This window comes from Phalangium opilio, unplaced genomic scaffold (assembly GCF_054372755.1).
Source record: "Phalangium opilio isolate 3A_F unplaced genomic scaffold, DU_Popi_V2 ptg000229l_1, whole genome shotgun sequence".
NCBI classification, from domain to species: domain Eukaryota; kingdom Metazoa; phylum Arthropoda; class Arachnida; order Opiliones; family Phalangiidae; genus Phalangium; species Phalangium opilio.
This window is the reverse complement of record NW_028324220.1, coordinates 401029-427068: the sequence shown is the minus strand read 5'-3', so window position 1 is coordinate 427068 and position 26040 is coordinate 401029. Positions and strand designations below refer to the sequence as shown.

Genomic DNA, 26040 nt, shown 5'->3' with positions numbered 1-26040 from the left:
GTTAATTTTAGACCCTTCGAAAGGTAATATTTTAGATTCATATAGTGTGTGACGTAGTTGATTTGTTATCCAGACTAGCTACGAGTTTAGGTAGAGTGTCTTTCAGGGGGAGTCCATTCTTTTCCATCAATGATTTATAGTATGGGGGAAAACTCATTGGTGGTTATTTTCCTCGTCTCTGGTGCTAACGGATAGCAATTATGGGAACGGTGTACTTCCTTGGGGTATTCCAAATCCATCTCGAGAATGAACCCGTGGGGTGAATCGTCTGGCGTGTTCAGAATGTTCTTCTCCGTATAAGACAGAAGATCGGGCGTCTTGCTATGAGCTAAAATATCACTTTCCTCATCAATTTAATTGAAGTTATTGTAAACAATGAAAATAGGATTATAAGAACATTTTAGCTTATTAATAATCCATAAATTACCGTATAAATTATTTAGGTCGAGATATACGATGTAGTTACTAGGCTTGGATGGATCGCAGTTCGGCAAATCCTTGTTATTAGCCTCGGCAAAATGGTGAGAAATTAGACTCATACCACCACGTATACCCCTTTCTTAACGTGGAAATTTGTAAATATCATAAATGAAAACATATTCAAATAGATTACCAACGAATAGATGCATATCCTGGTCTAAGAGCAAATCCAACTTTACATCCGTCATCAGCAGCGCAGCCTGCCAAGCCAAGCCAAGCCAGGTCCGTTATACGAGTGAGCAGGGTCCAATCGATAGAAATCGAGGCACATTGTCAGATGGCAATGATCATTCACACCGTAGTCCTCAAAAGTGAGAATTTACATGCAAATGTAGCAGTGGGTGGCACTCTTACTAACGCCCAATACGCTTGGGGTTAGATTCATTGGAATATTCTGTTTGAGAACATCGGTTATGGTTTCCACCTCCATCATCAGACTCTCGATAAACATTTGGACGGCGTCCAACCCTCGATACATTACGGGCGCACTACACTGTTAAAAAATGTTGTCCAAAATTGGATGTAAATGGATCCAAACGGCTGACTCTGAGGCAGCACAGTTTTTCGTCTATTTTTGGATAACGTAATTTGTGTCCAAAAAGGGACGGTCAAATGATAAGCCAGATTTGGAGTCTCATCCAAAATTGGATCCAGAATCATCTATTAAGGGATCAACAATTACCCAGAAATGGACAGGATGTTATCCAATTTTTACGCAAGTGGGCAAAAATGTACTAGTATCCTCCCAATAATGGACTAATATCAAGCCAATATTGGACTAATATCAAGCCAATATTGGACTAATATCAAGCCAATATTGGACTAATATCAAGCCAATATTGGACTAATATCAAGCCAATATTGGACTAATATCAAGCCAATATTGGACTAAATTCAAGACAAGATTGGACAAATTTCTAAACGATATCAAGCTCATATTGGACTAATATAGAGCTCATATTGGGCTAATATCGAGCTCATATTGGACTAATATTGAGCTTATATTGGGCTAATATCGAGCCCATATTGGACTAATATCGAGCCCATATTGGACTAATATCGAGCCCATATTGGACTAATATTGAACCCATATTGAACAAATATCGAGCCCATATTGGTGTAATACCTAAATAACACTGAACAAATGTCGAAAGATATTGGGCTCATATGAAGCCAATATGGATGCTAGATTCTTTACTTCACCAAGTGATGTATGCTATGGAGAGGTTCTGTTCTCGACGCATCCATCTGTCTTCGTGTGTGCCTGTCTGTCTGTTGTTACACCCCAAGAGATTGCTTTAGCAGATTCCTAATCTGAACAAAAGTGTTCTCAATTTCACAGTTCAAGTGTTCAAAATTCACAGTTAACGGAATTATGGAATATTGGAAAACTGTACAATCGCAGGTACACTGACCACTATTCTCTTTTCAGTCATCCCCAATCTAACTACACCATTTTGTGGTCTTTTAGACACTCGTGAAAGAAGTATATTCTAGGAGTCAAACGTCAATATTAGCTAGGTTCAAATGATAATAGGGAAAACCTCTCTTAAAACGATACAACTAAAAGTATGATAAGTAACTCTCGATAAAAATAAATAATATCAAATAATTTTAATAAAATATTTGAGAAAAACCTATCTTAACCAAAAAATCCGTAGTCAAAGTTTATATAGGACGAGTAAGGAAGATTGGGTGTGAAGTCAATACACTGGATATATTTCACAGTTTATTTAAAGCGAGTAATAAAGACTGTACAGTACCATGAAGCTCTTTCCAAAGTTAATGTGTGACGAGTATTGATATCGTTAGTAAATAAAAACGGACCAAAGAAGTCGTTTTGAGGTAAATGACCAAAAGATGTTTTAAGCGTGTCTTTCTGAAATATTGTAGGGGGAGTGGATTTTTACCTCTCTGGGGAGAGGCTTTGTATCTAACGTGTCAGTGTTTTACGTTAACTTCTGCAATTGCTTATCAATAAAGAGAAATGATTGATGAGAAATAGGTAAATATTTATGTAGGTGATCCTCAAGTATCATTTCGCTCCCCCCTTTTTACCTTAACCCATTTATATACCTTAACCCCTCTTTGTTCGAGTCTAGGGTGTTTATGTTCAGATAAGGATGGGTTTCGCACCAAGAATCGAAGGCATGCATTTTTGGATTAAAGCTACCATTTTTGGACCCTTACATCACTTCCCATCCAAATTTGGACTATTTGTGCAAATTTGGATAGTTTTAGCACCTAGAATCGAAAGCATCCATTTTTGGATTAAAGCTACCATTTTTGGACCCTTACATCACTTGCCATACAAATTTGGATTACATTGTGCAAATTTGGACAGTCATTGGACTCATTTTTCTAACAGTGTAGGTTTTCCTAAAGATTATTGTTAGAAAGGGAAGTTTTAAAAGATAAGAATTTAGTGACGCACCATCCGGGTCTATCTTAACGCAGCTGAATCCACAGGCGACGTGTTCCGAAAGTTCGTGGTAGAAGAGATATTCTCGTTGTTTAAACAAGTTTGATATCGATTTATAATGCTCTCAAAATCGGCGTAAATTATGAATTGACACTATAAATGATACCAACTAAGATAAGGGAAATATTTTAAAATTAGAAAATATTTACCTTTTGCATCCATTCAAACTTGTCAAAAGATAGGACGGGATTTTTGTGAGGCATTTCAATTCTTTGGATTGAGTAATTTTTAACGTGTTCTGTGTGATTTCGTTTCGCGATTAACGCCGAAAATCTGTGAAGACATCGTCTACACACATGAATGCGACCACAGTGAGACGTGAAGTGGGACAAAAGTCTACTGAAACTTCGGATGAGGCAATGTTTTTTTTTTCCACCGTCAGATAAAAGCAGAAGTTCGATATTCCTTTCGTCGATCACCCTCTCATCGCTAATATACAGGAAAAACTTCCTTCTCCCAGGCATACACGTTAATCGAGAGTTTGTTTTTCACCTCAAATTTCTTTAAGTGGTGAGAATTGAGTGTAAAGGGAAAACTAATGTCCGAGCAGTTTAGTTCATTCTCGTACTGTATATACTTTGAAACTTGATTCGCGTTTTGATCGACCGGATGAAGGTGGGCTAAGCATGCCCACTTAAAACACATTACGTCGTCAGACTTTATATTCAGCACGCTATTTGTATCACGAATTCTATCGGGGTTCTTATATAGGATCCACCGACTAGGGGTAAATACTTTATAACATTCACTTGGAGATTCAAAATACGGTCGATAACCCAATTACTTCCTAATTCCTGAAATTCATGCATTTGATGCGTAATTTGTTGTACACATTCGTCCATCTGATTCTGAAACTGGTCTGCTAGTAGAGTCGTTTTCATTTTACTTCGGATGTACGGAATGTGTTCAACATCGTCACCGTTGTTCAGAACTTTAGTATAGCGAACTCGAATTAAAATATTCCACTTTGTCCCTTTTCTTTTTAGTAACTGTTCACTCAAATACTTAATAAAACTAAGGATAAGTGGCGTGATAAAAAGTTCGAAGTCAGATTGACAGTCTTTAGGGGTATATCGAGGACTAAGAACCGCATCGCCTAGGGCTAACATCTCCTCGGTACCTTCGGAAAAAGCATCCTCGGTGGAGGTGGGCGTTTCGCCCGATGATTCCTTCAGTTCTGCATAGTGTATACGAGAATGACGTCTCAGATTTCCTACACGCTCTAAACATACCCCGGACGTATCACAGGTATTTTTCACCCCATCATGCTGTTCACGAGTATGTCTCGTTAACGTATATTTTCCTCTTAATTGTTTAGCACATACGCCACACGAAAACATAGTTTTAAACTATTATTTGTCTTACTAGATTGAAGCACAGAATAAAACAATTACTTAACTCACTAGATTGAACCTCAGAATGAAATAATTATGGTTCTTCTAGGTTTATATACCAACCACGTTTTTCTTAAAACTTGAATTCACCCCATCAAAAGAACACTCTATTTCCTACAGTCTAATCCGTTTGGTTTAGTTATTTTAACCCCAATGGTGTTAGGTAAGGGTAGGTTTGGTTATTTGAACTCTAATAGTATTACGTCAGGTTAGGTTAAGGTAGATTTGCTTAATTGAACCCCAATAAAATTAGTTCAGGTTAGGTTAGGATTGAGTAGGTTATTCAAAACCCCACAGTGCTAGGTTAGGTATGTATTGCTTAATTGAGCTTCAAATGAATTGGGTCAAGTTGGGTTCGGTTCGGTTCGTAATATTTTGGAAATATTGTAACAAAGGTACGCCTTTTCCAAAATATTATTTTTTACATTTATTTTCTTCCGAAGTTGCATTACTTTTTAAAATATTGATATTTCCCTCCCTTTAGAGACTTGCCTATAGTTATAGGTTTAATATTTTTTAATATTTTTTTAAGATTTCTATAAAAGACAATGCATATTTTAGCACTTGCTCATTAAACCATGGAAATTATAGTGACCAACAAAGGCGGGAAAAAGATCCTTAAAGGCGGATTTTCGTATGTTAAACAGAAAATTCTTAGTTGTGAGTGTATAAAATGGGAATGTACCAGTAGGAAAGTGGGCTCTCGTGATAGTTTAACGACCGATAGTGAAATTAAATCAATTGTTAGCTCGACATCTCATTGCCATGAACCAAATATAAACGGTTGCGCGGTTTTGAAATATCGACACGCTTTGAAAATGAATTGCGCTGATTCATCACAGTCAACATTGAGGGTGTACGCTTCAGCTGTGTCTAAAGTACCAGAAACATTAAAGCCTTTTCTGCCATGAGAGGAGACAACGAAAAAAACCATCCGGCGAACCAGAACATCAAAATACCCTGCAATTCCAAAAGGTATGTCTGAACTAAAAATTAAAGGTGATTGGAGGACCTACAAAGGGCATCCCGAAGCAGATCCGAAGCCCTTTCTCGTTTATGACAACGAGTCTAAGAACGGAAGTGCTAGGATTCTCATATTTGCTGTTTCGGAATGCTTGGAGATACTGAGTCAGAGTTCACAGTGGTTTATGGATGGCAACCTCGAACAAGCTGGTCCAGCAACAAGAACAATTTTGCACACCCAATCAATTTATAGGGCATTGGTCCAGTGACGCAGTGACCCCTATAAGTGTCTCAAAGTTAATTATTTCCGTCCCGGCTAAATACAAACCGACACAATAGGCAGGGTTCATACAACTTTGGAAAACAAATTTCCCTGAGATTTCCAGGTTTTTCCCCATATACTTCCCTGAGTTTCCCACATTTTTCCCGTATATGGAGTATCCTATGGAGCAAATGTTAACAAAGGAGAAGGGTAAATAGGACATTTACATTATAAAGGGCATCCCCGTATCTCTAATATAATCAGAGTCATGAGCCTCCAAAGTTTAGTGTTATGTTAATCCTATGGAGGGAATGTTCACGAACATTTTGCTTAATTATTCGGCCCCTGTTTCACAAAATCCCAAGTTTTTAGTATCGTTGGATGTTAGGCAAATAAGGCTATAACATACTCGAAGGACATCCCCGTATCTCTAGTAGAACCAGAGTTATGAGCCTCCAAATATTAGTGGAATGTTAATCCCATGGAGGGTATTTCAGTCATGAACATTTTGTTAATTACTCGGCCTGTGTTTGACGCAAAGTTCCCTGATTTCCCTGAATTTTACTAAAAATTCTAAATTTCCCTGAGTTTTCCCTGAGGTTTTCGTCATTTATTTATTTCCCTGATTTTTCCAGGTTTGTATGAACCCTGATAGCTTACATCAAGACAAGGTTGAAAAGGGGGCGGAAATAAGTCAAATACTTTGAGCCTCCTGGAAATTCGCGAGAGCGGAAATTAGCCGAACACTTGAAATGTATACAGGTACACTATTCTCTAAAAATTTCAATGATTAAATACCCAAATCCAAATGTAAACATTAGGGTTGGTTCCATAAGGACAGAGAGTTAAAACCTTATTCTCAAACCCAATTCCAAATCGACATTTGAATCTCCCGCCAAACATTTCACCATGTCAAATTATTCTCTTATTTCTTTAACCCAAATCGACATTTGAATCTCCCGCGAAACACTTACAGAAATGTACCTCACTTCCTCTATCATTACATGATTTTATTTCAGCATAAATTACACTAAGGCAGTAAATTAATTACCTACGATAAATTAATTTATTACTTTAAAATTAGAATTTTATTCATTACAAAACTATGCTTTTCCCGAAGGTTTTGAACCGTTTAGTTGAAATTATTTAAACTATTAGTGATGATCAATTGGCCAATATCGTAAATTAACCGATGTCAATAATCAATACCAATTTATTTAAAATCAATGAAACGAAAATATCAATATCAAACAATTACCCACTGGAAAAGATATCAAGCTATTCTTTAATTTAAATTTCTCAGGTTAAGTTTCAAAAGATGATGAATTTTATTATTTTCTGACACCAAAATTGGCAGCTTCTTTGCATAATTCCCGAAGTTTTTCTATTCCAAAATAGAAATGTTAACGTTTTGTGATATTAAAGGAGAAATATAAATATAATTTTCGTTTCTTTTGAACTAGTTTCTATAAAGGAACTTTAATCAAATGGCCATTTGTATGAGTACACTTACCGATAATGGAATTTACTAATCTAGACAATTACTACGTCTTTTAATTAATATAAATATTACCTGAATATTTTTTTTACTAATGTTACATTAATCACAATGTTTAGAGCCCAGCATTATCTATCCATTATCCAAGTTATTTTATCTTCATCCATACTCGAAAATTATCCACATAACTCATATGCTAAATCGTATTATAATCCACAACTTTGTTTATAAATAATTGGTTATTCACCAATTTGTGGATAATAGATAGATAATGCCGAGCTCTAAAAATTAATCACAATGTTTAGTAAATAATACAATTAATCGCAGTGTTTACAAAAATTATACTTACCTTGAAAATTGATATTTAAATCTAAGTAGGAAATTTAGTTAAGATTTGATAATTTTCGTTTTTATTGAACTAGTTTCTATATAGGAACTTAAATCAATTGGCCATTTGTATACACTTACCGACAATTGATTTTACTAATCGGGAATCTGTTTATAACATTAAATCGGAACTTCAAGTGTCACAAGACAGTAGATCACAAAAATTATCCTTAGCTTGATAAATTAATATTTAAATCAAAGTAGAAAATTCAGTTAAGCAAAGGCTTATAGCATTGCCGTCGTCAGTCCGCAAGGTTCCCGCGTACGTAATATAAGACACCCCGTCTACCATAAAATCTGGCGCGTTTAGAATAGAGATCTCTCCTTCGTTTATTCTCAGTATCATCTTAAGCTAAAAATACGAGGTTCCCTACGTACAGTCTGTTAGAAAAGTCTTTGCCCGTTGATTTTTTTTCCGAAAATTTTGAATAATTCAAAAACAGTTAATCACAGAGAATTGATATTTGACAATATGATAAATATTTTAGTTCTCCATGAAATGAGACCAAATTTGAAGTCGTAGGTCCAAGCTCGTGCTAAAAAACGCGAATTTTTCGAAAATCTGAAAATGTTCAACTTTTTAAATATTAGTTTTTGGAGAAAATAAATGTGATTTTCGTTATCAAAGGGGTCAATTTATGTTTTGAGAGTCTTCATTTTCCTTTTATCTTTAATATTTCGCAAGATATTTCAATTTGTTTAAATTTATAAAATTGAGAATCCTCTAAGTTCCACAAAAAGTGAAAATGAAAACCATTTACCCAGATATCTAGAACATCCCATATAGGGTATTTCTACCTATCTTTTTGTTTATATGACGAATTAGTAAGTTCCAGCTAACTTTAACTTTTCATTATGTTTAAATGAATACATAAATGTTCTAATTTTAAGAATTTAGTCTTTCACTTCAATATCACCTGGCCGTTGTAAATGTCACAAATTTTTTTTTTTTAAATGTAAAGACTACTTTCCCATTGGATTAGTAGCAGTGCCTGAAATAAGGTAAAATTATTATATAACGTGTGCCCAGTAACCCCTCCTTTGACTGGAAAATATATAGGTCCCTGTCCTCCGGAGTGTCCAAAAATAGTGTCGAAACCTAATAGTCAAGCTATCTCAACTTCGGAAATATTTATCGGTCAAAATGTGAAGTGACCTTAAATTTTTTTAAAAAAATATTGGGCATTTTCAAATTTAATTGGACAATGTCCTGTGTCCTGTGCTTATTCCCAGCCCTGTTTAGTAGTGTTTACCTGTTTGGATTAAATCTCGTAGTCTAAGCTGCTGTTAATGACCGAGCTTCACGATATTTTGACTTCACCATGAATAATCAGAACGGTCGGTCTACTCAAGCCAAATATAACCCATAAGGTGAAGGTTCATAAGTAGCTGTGATCTTATATTTGAAAAGTTAGTTTGTATTTTAGTTTATTTAGTCTTTATGCACAGTCACGGTTAGTTACCCAATTTGACCACTAACAATAGAGGATGACTTCACATGTGGATTAGCTGAGGCTGGGTCTACGCATATTAGTATTTTCTTTACCTTGTATTTTCTTTACCTTAGTATTTTCTTTACCTTGGGGTCTACGAATGTCTAGTTATTCACTCCCTTAGGAACGTCCTAGCATGGAAGAAGAAGGGTAATGGAACGGCGAGGTGAATAGGCAGACGGCTACGCGAAATGTAGGGTCACGTGGGAAAACTCTCCTCACCTCTCGGCACTAGCTGTAACGCGATTACTGCTCTGCGCAATATTGGCGCGCAAGCCACAGAGAGAGGGATACTTAGATCCGCTCTCTACCGCCAGTACTACTGATGCGACTGCGCGGAAGCTTTCAACGTTGGTGATAAACTCGGGAAGGAGGGAATGAAAAGGGGGATTTTTCAACGCGCTCTCTTTAACTTCACATGTGGATTAGCTGAGGCTGGGTCTACGAATGTCTAGTTATTCACTCTCTTAGGGACGTCCTATTATAGACCCGCAACATATTAGTTTTATGAATAAACCCTGGTTAAGCATTGTTAGTTTGAATTTGAGAGTTTTCAAACACCTGGTTTAAGTCAATTTTTACACCCGAACAACGCCGCGTAGCTAGACTAGTTTGAAATCCTTACACACCACACTAACTTATTCATAGAAATAATGTTTAAATTTACGATTGCTGTGACGTTCAATTTCTGAATGTCTTATATGGGTCATGAGTAAAAACAGTAATCTCAAATGATCATTGGTATGAAACTTCGGGCTTTTCTGTTGCCAGGCCTATCGTAACATTGTTAGTCCGACAGCAGTTACCACAAATACAAGTGGATTTTCAGTTCCGAGTCTTAAATTTACTTCGAAACGGTATACGGACTAAATACCCTCAAGACCGAATCCCCAGGTCATAATCCACGCTATTGAAAAAAAAAATAAAACACCCCTCCTTAAACAAAATCCCAGGTCGTTTTCCCCCATTCTCAAGGTAAAATCCTCTGGTCCGTTTCGCCTATCCTAGAAGAGAGTAAACCCCCCATTCTCAAGGCAAAATCCCCCGGTCATTTTCCCTCATCGTAGAAGAAAGTAAAGCCCCCATACTCAAGGCAAAATCCCCCGGTCATTTTCCCTCTTCCTAGAAGAAACTAAACCCCCCATTCTCAAGGCAAAATCCCCCGGTCATTTTCCCTCATCCTAAAAGAAAGTAAAGCCCCCATTCTCAAGGCAAAATCCCCGGTCATTTTCCCTCATCCTAGAAGAACGCAAAGCCCCCCCATTCTCAAGGTAAAATCTCCCGGTCATTTTCCCTCTTCTTAGAAGAAAGTAAAGCCCCTAATTCTCAAGGCAAAATCCCCGGTCATTTTCCCTCACCCTAGAAGAACGCAAACGCTCCCCCGCCCATTCTCAAGGCAAAATCCCCTGGTCATTTGCCCTCATCCTAGAAGAAAGTAAAGCCCCCCATTCTCAAGTCAAAATCCCCCGGTAATTTTCCCTCTTCCTAAAAGAAACTAAACCCCCCATTCTCAAATCGCCCGGTCATTTTCCCTCATTCTAAAAGAACGCAAAGCCCGCCCATTCTCAAGGCAAAATCCCCCGGTCATTTTCTCTCATCCAAGAATAAAGTAACTCCCCCCATTCTCAAGGCAAAATCCCCCGCTCATTTGCCCTCATCCTAGAAGAAAGTAAAGCCCCCCATTCTCAAGGCAAAATCCCCCGGTCATTTTCCCTCATCCTAGAAGAACGCAAAGCCCCCCTCCATTCTCAATGCAAAATCCCCCGTCATTTTCCCTCATACTAGAAGAAAGTAAAGCCCCCATTCTCAAGGCAAAATCCTCCGGTCATTTTCCCTCATCCAAGAATAAAGTAACTCCCCCCATTCTCAAGGCAAAATCCCCCGGTCATTTTCCCTCATCCTAGAAGAAAGTAAAGCCCCCATTCTCAAGGCAAAATCCCCCGGTCATCCTAGAAACACCTCACTTGGATAGACTATTGGATTTCTTACTTACGGTTGCAGTGTTACTTTTGCCAATTAATACTAAAAAAAATTCCTTTTTAGAAAAAAATATTTTATTATCACAAGTAATTATGTGTTGAACTCCTTAAGGTTTTGAAATATGTTGAGCGCCAATAAATTTATAAAAGAGGCAAACAAGACAGAGACAGCGGCAGTTATAATAAACGTCCTGCATGGTTCGTGTGCCGAAATTACCAAGATCTCCTTAACATACTTTATAAATTTTTAGTTCAATAGCTCAACTCGGCTCGTATTTTGGCTTGATAAAAACACTGAAGCTAATGAATATTTTTCAAAATTTTAAATAACTGAGTTGAACTACTGCTGACCAAAGGTTCTCAACCGGGTTCAAATCGGGGGACTCGGAAGGCCAGTTCAACGTCTGTATTCCTTCACCGTTCAAGAAGACCGTTACGACCCTGGCAGTGTGCGCTGGACAGTTGTCTTTCATGAAATGGAAACTGAAACCAAAAATATTTATAAAACCTCATGGTCCTTCGGCGAAAACAGTAAATTAATAATACTCTGCTGCATGTTCAAATTCGTAAATTGCGGCTGCCAATGGAATTATGGCTTCCGGCAAAACGTTTATGTAAGCGTTACCGGTCGACCTGCCCTGGATATGGTGGAGGATTCCGGCTTTATTGCTTCCCAAGCAACACCACTGAAGCGGCCACTCGTCTTAGTCTCTTCGATGTTCCGATGTTGTGCTCTTTGGGAGCGCCTCCTGGATACCCACACAGTTGGCTCGGAAGAAGAGCTCTGGAAGGTCTAAAATGGATATCTCAAAGTGAGCGTTTAAACGCTTATTGAACAACAACTACTATATAATACTTTTTCGTCAGAAAAGAGAATATATTTCTCCAAAGTTTCTCTTGGCCAAGTCAACAACTCTCGACAAAGCTCCATTCGCTCTCGTCTGTGTGGGTTTATTTCATCGTGGTTCAATTAGTATTTTCGTTGTAAATAGCCAATAATCATTCTGTTAATACTCGTTGTGAAGGATTTACCACGAGAAGGTAGACCACCGGTATTAAATGATGTCCAGGGACGAAGACTGGAAAGAGAGGCTCTTCGCAGGCCGAAGCTTTCATTTCGAAATATTGGACATATGTGGGAAGACATCACCGGTAGCAGTCTGTCGGTTCCCACCCTGTGGCAAAACCTCAAGAAACATGTTGTGAGACGACGACGCTCTTTATGTAAACCAATGTTAACGGCAAGGCACAGACGAGAGCGAATGGAGTTTTGTCGAGAGTTGTTGACTTGGCCAAGAGAAACTTTGGAGAAATATATTCTCTTTTCTAACGAAAAAGAAATATATCGTAGTTGTTGTTCAATAAGCGTTTAAACGCTCACTTTGAGATATCCATTTTAGACCTTCCAGAGCTCTTCTTCCGCGCCAACTGTGTGGGTATCCAGGTGGCGCTCCCAAAGAGCGCAACAGCGGAACATCGAAGAGACTAAGACGAGTGGCCGCTTCAGTGGTGTTACTTGGAAAACAATCAAGTCGGAATCCTCCACCATATCTAGGGCAGGTTGACCGGTAGCGCTTACATAAACGTTTTGCCGGAAGCCATGATTCCATTGGCAGCCGCAATTTACGAATTGGTACATGCAGCAGAGTATTATTAACTTACTGTTTTCCCCGAATGACCATGATGTTTTATAAATATTTTTGGTTTTCAGTTTTCATTTCATGCAAGACAACTGTCCAGTGCACACTGCCAGGGTCGTAACGGCCTTCTTGAACGGTGAAGGAATACAGACGTTGAACTGGCCTTCCAAGTCCCCCGATTTGAACCCGGTTGAGAACCTTTGGTCAGCAGCAGTTTTTAAAAATTGTGAAAAATATTCATTAGTTTCAGTGTTTTTATCAAGCCAAAATGCGAGCCGAGTTGAGCTATTGAACTAAAAATTTATAAAGTATGTTAAGTAGATCTTGGTAATTTTGGCGCACGAACCATGCAGGACGTTTACCATAACTGCCGCAGTATCTATCTTGTTTGACTCTTCTATCAATTTATTGGCGCTCTACATATTTCAAAACCTTAAGGAGTTCAACACATAATTACTTATGATAATAATATATTTTTATATAAAAAGGAATTTTTTTAGTATTAATTGGCAAAAGTAACACTGAAACCGTAAGTAAGAAATCCAATAGTCTATCCAAGTGAAGTGTTTCTAGGATAGCGGGAAAATGACCGGGGGATTTTGCCTTGAGAATGGGGAGGACTTTATTTTCTCCTAGGATGAGGGAAAATGACCAGGAGATTTTGCCTTGAGAATGGGGGGGGGGCTTTACTTTCTTCTAGGATGAGGGAAAATGACCGGGGGATTTTGCCTTGAGAATGGGGGGAGGGCTTTACTTTCTTCTATGATGAGGGAAAATGACCGGGGGATTTTGCCTTGAGAATGGGGGGCTTTACTTTCTTCTAGGATGAGGGAAAATGACCGGGGGATTTTGCCTTGAGAATGGAGGGGGCTTTGCGTTCTTCTAGGATGAGGGAAAATGACCGGGGGATTTTTCCTTGAGAATGGGGGGCTTTACTTTCTTCTACGATGAGGGAAAATGACCGGGTGATTTTGCCTTGAGAGTGGGGGCTTTACTTTCTTCTAGGATGAGGCCAAATGACCGGGGGATTTTGCCTTGAGAATGGGCGGGGGGGTTTGCGTTCTTCTAGGGTGAGGGAAAATGACCGGGGATTTTGCCTTGAGAATGGGGGGCTTTACTTTCTTCTAGGATGAGGGCAAATGACCGGGGGATTTTGCCTTGAGAATGGGCGGGGGGTTTGCGTTCTTCTAGGGTGAGGGAAAATGACCGGGGAATTTTGCCTTGAGAATGGGGGGCTTTACTTTCTTCTAGGATGAGGGAAAATGACCGGGGGATTTTGCCTTGAGAATGGGGGGGGGGCTTTACTTTCTTCTAGGATAAGGGCAAATGACCGGGGGATTTTGCCTTGAGAATGGGCGGGGGTTTGCGTTCTTCTAGGGTGAGGTAAAATGACCGGGGGATTTTGCCTTGAGAATGGGGGAAAACGACCTGGGATTTTGTCTAAGGAGGGGTGTTTTATTTTTTTTCAATAGTGGGGATTATGACCTAGGGATTCGGTCTTGAGGGTATTTAGTCCGTATATCGTTTCGAAGTAAATTTAAAATTCGGAACTAAAAATCCACTTGTATTTGTGGTAACTGCTGTCGTACTAACAATGTTGCGATAGGCCTGGCAATAGAAAGCCCGAAATTTCATACCAATGATCATTTGAAAATACTGTTTTCACTCATGACCCAAGACATTCAGAAATTGAACGTCAAAGCAATCGTAAATTTAAACATTCTTTCTATGAATAAGTTAGTGTGGTGTGTAAGGATTTCAAACTAGTCTAGCTACGCGGCGTTGTTCGGGTGTAAAAATTGACTTAAACCAGGTGTTTGAAAACTCTCAAATTCAAACTAACAATGCTTAACCAGGGTTTATTCATAAAACTAATATGTTGCGGGTCTATAATAGGACGTCCCTAAGAGAGTGAATAACTAGACATTCGTAGACCCAGCCTCAGCTAATCCACATGTGAAGTCATCCTCTATTGCTAGTGGTCAAATTGGGTAACTAACCGTGACTGTGCATAAAGACTAAATAAACTAATAAACAAACCACCTTTTCAAATATAAGATCACAGCTACTTAAGAAAATACCGACTTGGAACCTTCACCTTACGGGTTATATTTGGCTTGAGTAGACCGACCGTTCTGGTTATTCTTAAAATTCAGAACATTTATGTATCCCTTTAAACATAATGAAAAGTTCAAGTTAGCTGGAACTTACTAATTCGTCATATGAACAAAAAGATAGGTAGAAATATCCTATATGGGATGTTCTAGATATCTGGGTAAACGGTTTTCATTTTCACTTTTTGTGGAACTTAGAGGATTCTCAATTTTATAAATTTAAACAAATCGAAATATCTTGCGAAATATTAAAGATACAAGAAAATTGAAGACACTTTCTGGATATAAATTTACCCCCTTGATAACGAAAATCACATTTATTTTCTCCAAAAACTAATATTTTAAAAGTGGAACATTTTCAGATTTTCGAAAAATTCGTGTTTTTTAGCACGTGCTTGGACCTACGACTTCAAATTTGGTCTCATTTCATGGAAAACTAAATTATTTATCATATTGTCAAATATCAATTCTCTGCGATCAACGATTTTTGAATTATTCAAAATTTTCTGAAAAAAAATCAATGGGCAAAGACTTTTCTAACAGACTGTACATAATTTACGATACCCCTGATAACGCGCGCGGTCTCTAGAGCCGCGCCAATCTCCCCCTAGTTTATTATCAGTATGATCATAAGCTTAAAATGCGAGGTTACTAACCCGCACGTCGCGATCGGCATTCGTGGGATCAGGTAAATAGCGTAATACGCTTCCCATCGTACACCCTCAGAAAGACTTTATTACGGAGCGGCTTTCCCCTCGTCAACTAGAAACGAACATGACGCCCGAGGGATCAGGCACTGGCGTATTTCCCCGGTATTACCTTTTTGGTGGTTTTAATGCCGTAAATTCGGGAGATATGCCTTTAATCCGTTCTAATATTGAAATAAAAACTGTAAAAAGTAATCACGAGTGTATTTCCGCGTTAAACGGCGTTATACGCTTCCCATCTTAAACCCTCAGAAAGACTTTATTATAGAGTGGCTTCTCCCTCGTCAAATTTTCCGTATGGAGTAATTTTTTTGCAAACGCCATCTAGATGTCGTTTGCAAAATAAAAAACGCTGTCTTGTCCAAACTAAATCTTTAAAATAAAACTTTTAGGTGATATTATCAGTATATTTATTCCATCACCCTTATTCTTACGAGACAAAAGGTTTCGTATCAGACCGTTAAAGCCGTTGCTATATTGTTGTTCCACTTTTAATATTTCTTAAGTAATTACTCGCTCCTTTCAATACTAAATGATAATTTGGACCAATTTAGAGCATCTAGAGGGGCGTCTCGTGTAGTAGTAGTTCCGTTAGAAAATACTCCATTAAATAATTCTAGTAAAGCGCTATTGTTATTTGCAGGAATACATAGATTTACTTCTTGGAATCTTTAAGAGGCCATAGACTCCACACAAATACCTGATTGACTGTGAGGGGAAGCGCCAAAAACTTTTAAACCGCCTGCTCCTCCTTCCTCGCGTCTCGTTGGTTATGCGAGTTTGTGGGACAGATCGAGATCATGACCTTTTAAGCTGTCGTCTGCATCAGTTTCGGCTCCGAAATGGTCGGGAAGTGTGAGAACTTGGAATAGTTTGACGTTAACGACGTTTTTGTAGCGGAAATTTCTGTAACTGTAACTAAAGTCAATGATTTAAAAGTTATTGTAGTTCGAAATTCAGTATTGAAAGCGAATGCTATATTAATTTCGAGAAAAGAGGACGTTACCTCCCCTTTAACATAGGGGATACTGATGTTTTATTTTTGTATAACTTTGGTGAAGAGTGGAAGGAATTAAATTGTTTCTCCAATCTGTGAGGATAGTAATATCGAGTTCTTAACTGAAAGCAAGTCTCCAAGTATTTTCGCCTTTTTTTCGAAACGTAATCCTAGGTCTACTCGTTCAGACGACGTATCATGGTTACGTTTGGGTTCACCGCGCGTAGGTCGCCGGAGTCGCGGCGTAAGTCGCAAAATACGTCACTGTCACGTGGTTTTCAAGATCAAATAAATTATGCATGACGTCAACGGTGACTGTTTCTACAACTACTCCCCTTTCAGTCAGACACCCAGGCCCATAAAATGGCCTTTTAATGATTTCAAGTAGTAAATCTAGGTATTCCTTCTTCTACTACTACTACGGCTCAGGTCAAACTAAGAGCCTCATCGTATACTACGATGTGGCTAAAAAGCGTGCAAAATTTCTCCTTTTTTACCACGTGCCTTTACTGCTGCACCCAGGCCCATTTGGCCGAATCCCATTAGACCGTATGTCCCATTGAACCGAATCCCGTTGTTCATCATCACTAATTTCACCGTCTTCAAGTTGATTTTCACTGGTTTCTCTGTTTTCAAGTTGGTACACGCAGGTTTCTCTGTTTTCAAATTGGTAGACTTTGTTGTTTTTTATTGAGCTGTAGTGTAGAAATAATATCGAACCGACAAGAAATTAATAATTATTTATAATTAATTAGATAAATACGTTAATGAAGTTAAATGAACATTAAACTCGAGATGTAAGACCGAAAGGGGCGTCGAAAAATGTCACGATGAAAAAAATTAAATTCGTCTTCGCATTTTCCGAATTAAACCCCTGATGGTTATATTTAACATTGATCGTTATCTATTAGGTCACTACCATCTCTAATACAATACCTTAAAATGTGCAACAGAAGCATTTTTATGTGACATTTTGAATATGCGCTTAGTAGCCGTTAGATGGCTCTTTTCTGAGGCGAATTTTCGCCATGACGAAAGTAAATTCGTACTGCGCAGTCTCAAATGATGTCACGTCTTTCGTTTATGGCGGACTATGCGTGCAATAGACCGATAAAAATATTCGCCAACTAGTTGTTTTTACCGCAATACACACCATCTCGAGTGGCTCAAAAGTGTGGTCCTTCATGAATGGTTGGAATATGTGGGCAACTTAGTAGAGCGTTTTATACTAATAACGCTGTGACTAGTTGACCGTCAAAAACCACGTGTTGCCAGATGTTTTTCAACGTTTAACGATCAGGCAGGGAAATAAGGTTTTAATTTTTATGGATAAAGCTGATTTGTCACCACTCTTCTCGTAGTATTATATTAAACTCGTTAGTCGTGTAGAGCTGGAGGCCGGCGTGTCCGAAGCTTAGCCTCTATTTTGAAACTAATCATTAACAACTTGACTATCAATTAGAAAGGTGCTAAGCCATAACTACGTTGTTGATAACAACAAGGACTCCTAGCAGACGACAACTAAAAATAATGAAAAAAAAATCTTCGAAGTTCAAGGATTTCCAGTAGAATCGACAATAATATGAACCGAACAGAACTGACTCAATTCCAAAATCCAGTACTACTGAGGGAAAAAAACTTGCAGGCTATTTTTTTCATCAGTCTATTTCCCAGAGTTTTGAATTTAGTTAAGTGACGATGTTGGCGGTTATTTTGAATTGTTGCGCCACCTGGTGGATTTTTTGGGCGGAGACTTTTAGCGTTCTTGGCAGTTCATGTGGTCGATTGCAATGAGATAGATAGAGTTCCAATTCAAATCGGCTTACCGCGATACACATTGTTTTAATCAAGCAAGTTTATCAAAACATGACAGCGCCACCTGTGAGCCTCTAGTGGAACTAATTACAACTTTTACTCGCTTATTTTCAATCAGAAACATCGTTATGATTTTTATTTCATCTTTTATTAGATTAAAAAGGACTAGAGTTTTTATTATTTAACTTGCTTATTTTATTTAACACGTTTAAAAAACTATTTTGACAGCAGACGGTAATAAAAAAGTTCTTCAAGTGATTAATAGGTGGCGCCACCCGTATTTGATAAAGATTCATGCTCGACAAAAAGTGTATCGCGAATCGTCGATCTCGAGATCCCACGTTGTGACTCTAGGTTTATATATATATTCTATCTCATTGGTCGATTGTTGCGCCTCCTGTTGGTGGGTTTTTTATGACGTCACGTGGCTGATTCCTGTAGGGATAGGCTTATGCTATTTTAGGCTTATTCTATGGTACATCCTAAAAGATATGCTTATGCTATTTTGGGCTTATTCTATGGAAGATCCTGGTAAGCTTATGCTGTATTAGATCTTGAAAGGTAGGCTTAGGCTAGGTTATTGTATGGTAGATCCTGAAGGATAAGCTTATGCAAGGCCTACTCTATGGTAGATCCTGGTAGTCTTATGCTGTATTAGATCTTGAAACATAGGATTTTGCTAGGTTTATTCTTGGTAAATGTTGAAAAATATAGTCTTATGCTAAGTTATTCTATGTTATTTTTATGTTAATTTTACCATGACGCGTGATAACCGTGCGCGGATAAAATGCTGGATTTCATACAAATTATAACAAATTACACGTGATTTATATAAAATACATGCAAAAGTTATAGCTGACTACTACTAAAATACACATGAATATTGATTAAAATAGTGGCATTTATATAATACTACCTAAAAAACACCAATTTTACCCTGCACTAGTGGCTTATTAGAAACGAATACTGAATTTTATACGAATAATACTAAACTACAAGGGATTTATATAAAATACATGCAAAGGTTATAGCTAAATACTGGCTAAAATACACATGAACTGCCTAAAAAACACCAATTTTACCATCCACAAGTGGCTTATTAGAAATGAATACTGAATTTCATACGAATAACACTAAAGTACACATGAATATTGACTAAAATACAAACAATGTGACGATGCAATTGGCCGCAGTCAGGCACGTCTTTTAAAGTCCCATCACAATGAGGGCATTGTAGGTGACCCGTACGTGGCATGAGGACATACCCAAATTTTTGAGGTTTTCATGAAATTTTTCGGCTATACCGAAAGAGATGTGGTCAGATGAATGATATATACCGGAATATTACTTATCATGCTAAAAAACTTGCCGATCTTAACATTTCCGAGTAAAGTATACACGAATATGGTTAGACTGTTTCATATTTTTTCTATTTAGCACACATTTTAAAGGACATTTTTACCAAAAAAAGACGTGCATCGGAGGAAACACATGATTTCTTTTTAGCCTTGTCACCAACCTTTCTCTCCTGATTTCGGAAGTGAAATGACTCTATAGTTTACAAAATTCCTTTTTTGGCCACCCAGGTGTATGTTGTATGGCATTAAGGGGAGGAGGGGGTCGAACTTGGTTCATAACAAAAGAATTTATCCCCTTTCATCTGTTTCTTAGATACATTGGACTTTATTTTGTCCTTTCTTTAATTGGGGCATTCCGGAATATTAAACGGACAAGTCTCTAAAAGTAATGTTTTTTTACCGTTAGGAGAAATCAACAAGACATCATATCATTAGACCGAAGCATTAACCTCATACGTACTATAGTTATCAAAATTATGGGCCGTGTAATCAAAATCACCAAAAACATCTCTGTAAAAATATGCCAAGTTGTTTGGCCGTAAAAAGAAGTGAGATCTAAAATACGGTCAAGTTATTATCTCCAGGTGAACCAACATTTTATTCGACTTAAAACTTCTCAAGAATGTTTTTCTGACTTGGCCATTTGCATATCAAGGATTCGTTTAATTCCAGATATGGATCGAAATTAAAATATTAAATCAAATTGGTTAAATATTCTTGATAAGCCTTTGTGGTTAAACTTGTAATTTCCGTTATTAACCTTCACGGGTGCAAAGAAGAAGGATGCAAGTTTGGAATGCTAATGGCCAAGTCAGAAAAACATTCTTGAGAAGTTTTAAGTCGAATAAAATGTTGGTTCACCTGGAGATAATAACTTGACCGTATTTTAGATCTCACTTCTTTTTACGGCCAAACAACTTGGCATATTTTTACAGAGATGTTTTGGTGAGATTTCACTCCTTTTTGTACGTGCATGTTCTTGTAGATTTATAGAAGTAGGATTATGAAGTGAAATAAACATTTGTACTTTTAGATTTTTATTTGTTCTTTCCAAGAGTTTTACTTGACTTTGCCTTTTTCAACTTTTCTGCATTCAACTTTCTTTTTTTTCTCAGGCTGTGATAATTGTTAACTGTATTTCTATTCGAAGAACACAATATTGTGGCAAGTAACACTTTTAATCAACAGAATAGATTGTGGCAAGTAACACTTTTAATCAACAGAATAGATTGTGGCAAGTAACACTTTTAATCAACAGAATAGATTGTGGCAAGTAACACTTTTAATCAACAGAATACATTTAAGAAAAACTAAATGAATCAAAACACGCTTAGAACCATTTCAGACGAAATGAAAAGGAAATGAGTAAAAAATTTAATTACTAAAACATCATGTAAAAAACATAAATTTTGCAATAATACGAAAGAATCATATTAGTAAAAAATATTAATATTAAAAGACGAAAAAATTAAATTATAATGTCCTATTACGAGGGGATATAAATTATAAAACCCCCATTTCAGGGGCTAACAGGGGAAAATTCCCGCTTTTGGGACTTTTTCCTTTCTTTGTATGCTAAGTCCTACTTGTATGCCAAATTTTTGATATAATAGGTAATAAATAAACAGGTTGTTGCTTGCAAGTTAATTTATAGTTTAATAAGTTAATTATTATAAATATTACTTCATGATCCACTCTCGACAGAAAACAAGTCTAGACTAACTTTATATCCATAGTTATTAGCAGCCGACAGTATCTATTGATATAGTTCAGTTCAGTTCAGTTCTCAATATACAAAAATGGTAAAAGACTTTATAACATACTCTCCCTCTTTGCCATTTTTCTTATCACATTATACAATTATCGTTAATAAAATTTTTTATACAAAATTAAATTAGTACTATTAAAGTTTAGTCGGTTTTGCTTAAGTATTATGATGTTATCCCTTTAGACCCAGTTTTGTAAGTAACGTTGTGAATGTTTGCTTGTGTAGGGCTTTCGTTAGAATATCTGCTACCTTCTCTTTCGTATTTACATATGATACTCTAAATATTTTCTGTTCAATTATATCACCTATAAAGTGATATCGTAAGTCTATGTGTTTAGACCTTTGGTTCTCGACGACGTTCTTCGCGAAATGAATAGCGGATTGGTTATCACAATAGAGTCTGGGCGTACTGTCATCTGTTGCACGAAATTGTACTTTGAGATCTTCTATAATGGGCATCAACCATAGTACTTCTTTAACGGCTTCTGACATGGCTATGTACTCCGCTTCCATGGTCGATAGTGCAATAGACTTCTGCTTAAACGAGCGCCAAGAGATGGGAGATGTCCCTATGCAACAAATATACCCGCATGTTGAGCGGCGAGTATCTCTATCAGCTCCCCAATCGCTATCGGAGAATATATTCAGTGTTTTGTTGACTGGTTCTTGTCTGTAGTGCAGACCAAAATGTGCAGTCGATATCACATATTGGGTCAAACAACATAAACGTTTCCAGTGGCTGATACCCGGGTTTGAATTAAACTGTGAAAGAGTAATAACCGCATACAAGATGTCAGGTCGTGTTTTCTGGGCAATAAAAAGCAACGCTCCAATAAGTGATTGATAAGGGTAGTCCTTCAATCTTGCTTTCTCTGCTTCAGTAGTAGGGCAATCGGCTCGTGTTAGTCCAATGCCAGGTGCCATTGGTAGACCCACAGGTTCGTCCGTCAACTTATAAACGCGTTGTAACTCCTATACGTGCTTTGATGAATTTTCACGCCCTTTTGTGACCATTCAAATTCCACCCCTAGTAGTTTAGTAATGGGTCCTAAGTTCTTGATGTCATACACATTTGATATGGTGTTGTAAACTGCTTCTATTTCAACTTCGGATTTGGCTAGAACGACCAAGTCATCAACGTATACAAGGATAAGTGCTTCGTCTGGTATATAGTAAATACAATTTGTTCCCAAGATTTTGTTAAAACCTAGCCGTCGAAACATTTTATCCAACTCCAGATACCATTGTCTTCCGCTCTGGGGTAATCCATAAAGGGCCTTTATGATTTTTACACATGTACTCTTAGATCCGGTATGATAACCTGGAATGTGTTTCATATACACAGGTTGTTCTAATGTACCATACAAATAAGCATTTTTGACGTCGAAGTGTGCATGTGACCAGCCCATATACACAACGAATAGGAGGATGAATAGTCGGATTATTGTGAAATTCACCACAGGAGAGAAGGATTCCTCATAATCTGTGCCTGGTCTTTGATTGAAACCCTGCGCTACCAGTCGGGCTCTGTATCGTTTTTGCTTTCCTTCATTATTCTTAATGGCATATACCCAGCGACACCCGATGACTTTTCCCTTTGGTACCGGAACGGTTTCAATGACATTTCTCTCTCTAAGCATTGCGACTTCCTCATCCATAGCATCTACCCATTTGTCTTTATCAGGTGAGTGTAAGGCTTCATCATACGATTGCGGGACCGCCATTTCCATAAAATGTGCCTCATATGGTATCGCGAACGCCGAAAAGTCAAATGCTTCGAGGTCGAACTGTTGGTGCGTTTGTCTCATGTACTCTTGTAATGCGTTTCTCGACCTTATTCGCTCACCTTCTGGATCACGGTAATAAACGTCCGGTTGTCCCTTCCTTGCCCCTCTCTTCCATTCCCCAACTACTTTCTGCCATCCCTTTGGTAGTCTAGGTTGATCGTCTTCGGAACTACTACTCCTAGGACTGCTTTCCTCTGACATGGACTGTTCCGTGTTCTCTTGTTCAGTCTCTGTTGATGTAGCTGATTCTTCGTCTTGTATGGACTTATCCAATGTTTCATCTTGCTCATTAGCCCCTTTTCCTTTACTGCTGCTATTTTCCTCCTGATACCACCGACAGGGCATAATAGTTTCTATGCTCTTATCAAAATGATCCATTCCCAATTAATACTCGTCAAATTGGACATGTCGTGATTCAATCACTTTCTGTTCTGATGGAAACCATACTCTATATCCTCTTGTTTTGTACGAATATCCAAGCAGTACACCCATCTTGGCTCTATTATCCAACTTGTTTTTTCGTTTGGGTTTCGGCGTGTGAACAAATGCAAGACATCCAATGCGTCGTAAATGTCTCGCGCTAGGAATATGTCCAGTCCAGAGCTCACTTGGTACGTGGTTTTGGAGGCTCTTATGCTTTGATCTGTTCTTCAGGTAGACGGCGGTATGTACTATTTCTGCCCAGAATCGCAATGGTAATTTTCCTTCTTCTAAGATAGTCAATGTGGCATCCATGAGTGTTCTATTTACACGTTCCGCCACACCGTTCATCGGAGGTGAGTAGGCATTCGTATATTCATGTTGGATGCCCGAGTTGTCACAATAATCCTGAAAGGCCTTCGAACTGTATTCTCCTCCATTGTCGGTACAAAGACGTTTGACTATAAAACCTACTTGTCTTTCAGCATATGTGCGGTACGCTTTGAAACATGTTAAGACCTGGTCTTTTGTGGGAATTGTGAAAAGCCATATGTAACGGCTATAGTCGTCTATAAATGTGACATAATATCGTGCCCCCGCTGGGGATTCCACGGGAGCTGGTCCCCACACATCCGAGTGAACCAGTTCCAACGGTCGTTGGCTTCGAATTGCTCCGATGGGTTTATGCGGTTGTTGTGTGCTCTTGACTAGTCTACATGATTTACAGGTCTGCATTGTACCACTTATTGGTGGCAACCCACGTAACATCTCGTGTTTGGACATGTATACAATATCTTGTTCCCCGATATGTCCCAATCTGCTGTGCCATAGCTCATTCCCATTTAGTTCCTGTTTTTCTACGGTATATGATTCGCTCTGTGGTGGACCATCTTGTAAAATCTTTGGGTGCAATGTGTAATGTAATCCATGCAATGCCGCAGTAAACGCTTCTGTCCCATCTGGTTTGTAAGCGATAAAGCGTTGGTTCTGGAAAACTCCTTTGTATCCAGCTATATCCAGTAATCTAATAGCGATTAAGTTTCTACTAATTTTCGGGGTATAGATAACATTTTTGAGCACGTAAATGTTTGGTTGGCATTCAGTGCTTAATTGTATCCATATATCGCCTCTCCCTTCTGCTTGAGTAGCTCCTTCTCCTATCGTCACATGTTTGATCTCTGGTGTAAACGTGTGGAACCATTCTCTTTGTGTACAGAAATGGTGGGAGGCACCTGAGTCCAAAATCCAGCCTCCATCTAATTGTACAGTAAAACATGCTGATGTAAAGAAGGCCCCATAATCAGTCTGTCTGCTTGTTACATATTGTTGTTGCCCTTGTAGTCGAGCATTGCGTTCTTTGCGACACTCTGCACTTTTATGCCCAAACCTGCCACAATTATAACACGCTCCAGGAAATTTTCTCTGTTTAGGCGCATCCCTCTTGTGTTCATTTATCGATGGCGGTTTGGAGTGTGCCGCGAAGGCTCCAGTCTGATTCTTTTCCTCTGTTTCTTTCATTAATTCTTGTCGTCCATATTCGGCTTCCAGTTGTGCTTTAACATATGCAGATGTAAATGACGCCTTGAGCAATGCGTATAGCTGCGTAACTAGATGTTGATAGGAACTTGGTAATTGATCAATTAATTGATAAGCAAGTTCATCATCGTCAATCGTTTTTCCCGCGTTTTCTAATCTTCGCTTAATATTAGAGACTCGTCCAATAAACTGTGGCATGGTTTCACCAGGTTCCAAAGCGGCTGTGTAAAATGATCGCCGTAGAACAGCAATGTTGGCTAGTGTTGAAGGTTCATATACTGTTTCCAGTTTTTCCCAAGCCTCCTTGGCAGTTGTGATGTTATCAATGACGTCACGAATCGTTGGTGATAACCCCATAGCTTTTGTTGAAAACGCCTTGTGCTTCATTGCTTTATATCGGCGCACTTCCTCCAGATTCGACTCATCTGGGACTGATTCTGTACCATCAACGACCTCCCATACACCTCTATCTTGTAGTAAAAGCCGCATACTATATTTCCAATCCTTATAATTCGTTTTCCCTTCTAATTTCGCAAACTGTCCAAATGGTATGTAACCCTCGGCCATCTCGATTGTCCGTATGTTTCAACCACGCTCTGCTACCATGATATAATAGGTAATAAATAAACAGGTTGTTGGTTGCAAGTTAATTTATAGTTTAATAAGTTAATTATTATAAATATTACTTCATGATCCACTCTCGACAGAAAACAAGTCTAGACTAACTTTATATCCATAGTTATTAGCAGCCGACAGTATCTATTGATATAGTTCAGTTCAGTTCAGTTCTCAATATACAAAAATGGTAAAAGACTTTATAACAATTTTATCATTCCCGCAACACCGGAAGTGCCCTAGAGGTTTAGATGATGACTCTAATTCTAAACCCCCATTTCAGGGGCTAAAAGGGGAAAACTCCCGCTTTTGGGACTTTTCCCTTTCTTTGTAATCTAAGTCCTA

The 26040-nt window shown here is 38.2% G+C and overlaps 1 long non-coding RNA gene and 1 pseudogene across 1 annotated transcript; one reads left to right on the top strand and one right to left on the bottom strand.

Annotated features, from left to right (window-relative positions):
• Window positions 1-1976: 1976 nt before the first annotated feature.
• On the top strand, window positions 1977-2766 carry LOC149614024 (uncharacterized). Its single transcript, XR_016376223.1, has 3 exons — window positions 1977-2287; window positions 2374-2485; window positions 2583-2766. It is a non-coding gene; the product is annotated as an uncharacterized LOC149614024 (long non-coding RNA).
• An 18742-nt stretch (window positions 2767-21508) lies between these two features.
• LOC149614023 (uncharacterized) lies at window positions 21509-22261 on the bottom strand (annotated as a pseudogene).
• Window positions 22262-26040: the final 3779 nt, after the last annotated feature.